Source organism: Vespula pensylvanica, chromosome 3 (assembly GCF_014466175.1).
Source record: "Vespula pensylvanica isolate Volc-1 chromosome 3, ASM1446617v1, whole genome shotgun sequence".
Taxonomy (NCBI): domain Eukaryota; kingdom Metazoa; phylum Arthropoda; class Insecta; order Hymenoptera; family Vespidae; genus Vespula; species Vespula pensylvanica.
In genome coordinates, this window is record NC_057687.1 from 1,585,873 (window position 1) to 1,587,417 (window position 1,545).

Here is a 1,545-nt window from a genome sequence, read left to right on the forward strand (position 1 = left end):
CTCTCTCTCTCACTCACTTGCTTTTTCTTTATCTATTTATTTATCTATCTATTTTCTTTATCCATCTATCTATCTATCTATTTATCTATCTATCTATCTATCTATCCATCTATATGTCTATCTATTAATCTATCTATCTATCTAATTACCTATTTATCTCTATATTTTTCTCTCTTCCATTTTTTCCTTAACTTTACAACTCCATGTAATCTTTAACGTCATTAAGAGGTTTGCAAGACGTACAGTGCTAACAACATCGTGAAAAAAGGAGACTTCATTTCGTATCAAAAGGGAAACTTACGTACATACTTTCGAACGTCTCGACATGTTTGCGCCAAGGTAGGAAGGTTGCTTTTAATGCAATCGCACAGAGGGAATTCGTTGGAATCGCTTGGCTTGCTCGCGTGTTTAGCTTTGACTGATAGAAAGAGAGAGGGACGTAAGTATGTACGTATATATAGGAACACGTTTCGACCGTTCGAAATTCCAATGCGTCCGATGAAATTCGTTCGGGTTACTACGGAACTTCGTTTGAAAGGGTATCGAGCGTACAAGAGAATGTTCTTCCTACGTATCTCTTAGTACACCACATACGCAGTACGATAGTAAATGCGGTTAAATGTGACTTTCGATCACCGGACACATGGTCGTAGTGTTATTGTAAAAATCATATAACCGGTTTAAATCGTAACTTTTAATATCTCTTTTTATTTTTTTTTATTTTTTTTTTTATTTTTTATTTTTTATTTTTTTTTTTATACCACTAGGGAACGTATTCGTGTAACAATTTAACAATATTTAATAATATTTTCGAACGAGTGTCCGATGTGATTCGCTCAACGTAGTGTGTGTGTATGTGTGTGTGTGCAACGTTATCTATAAATCTTTAACATGTGATTGTGAAAATGTGAACGCGAAGAGCAATAGGTGTCTTTTTTTTCGCATTTATTTTATGCATTTGACATCGTATTCGTAATTCTGACAGAATTGTAACAAATCGATGTCTACTTGTTCTTCGCGTACCAATTAGATTTGTATTTAAACATATCAAATCAGAATTGTGTTTTTGTTTCATTGGAAAAATGTTTTTAAGAACTATATGGAAAGTAAACAAATATTTTATGGCATGTATTATTATTATTATTATTATTATTATTATTATTATTATTTTCATTATCATCATTAATATTATTTATAAAATATAAAATTGTCAATCAGATTACGAATAATGCTCCAATTAATATAAGCGATAAATTATACGATCACAACGATTTTCCTTTAATTAAAAAGAAGAAAATATAAGCTTTGTATGTAATATTTTACAGACACAGTATACCCTTAAATACTATTACAAAAATAAATAAATAAATAAATAAAAGAAGAAATTATAATTTCCGGATTTAATGTTTTACGAAGATATAACATAAATGTTATAAAAAAATAAATAAATAAATAAACAAGAAAGTATAACCTTCGCATCCAAGTTTTAAGGAGATGGTAAAAATATTATAAAAAAGAAAAAATTAATTAATCAATTAGAAAAAG

The 1,545-nt window shown here is 28.9% G+C and overlaps 1 protein-coding gene across 6 annotated transcripts in view; it reads left to right on the plus strand.

The window, feature by feature from the left end:
- Positions 1-1,545, plus strand: part of LOC122627551 (protein kinase C and casein kinase substrate in neurons protein 1) — a 49,741-nt gene that overhangs the window by 27,814 nt on the left and 20,382 nt on the right. The gene's annotated exons all lie outside the window — the stretch shown is intronic.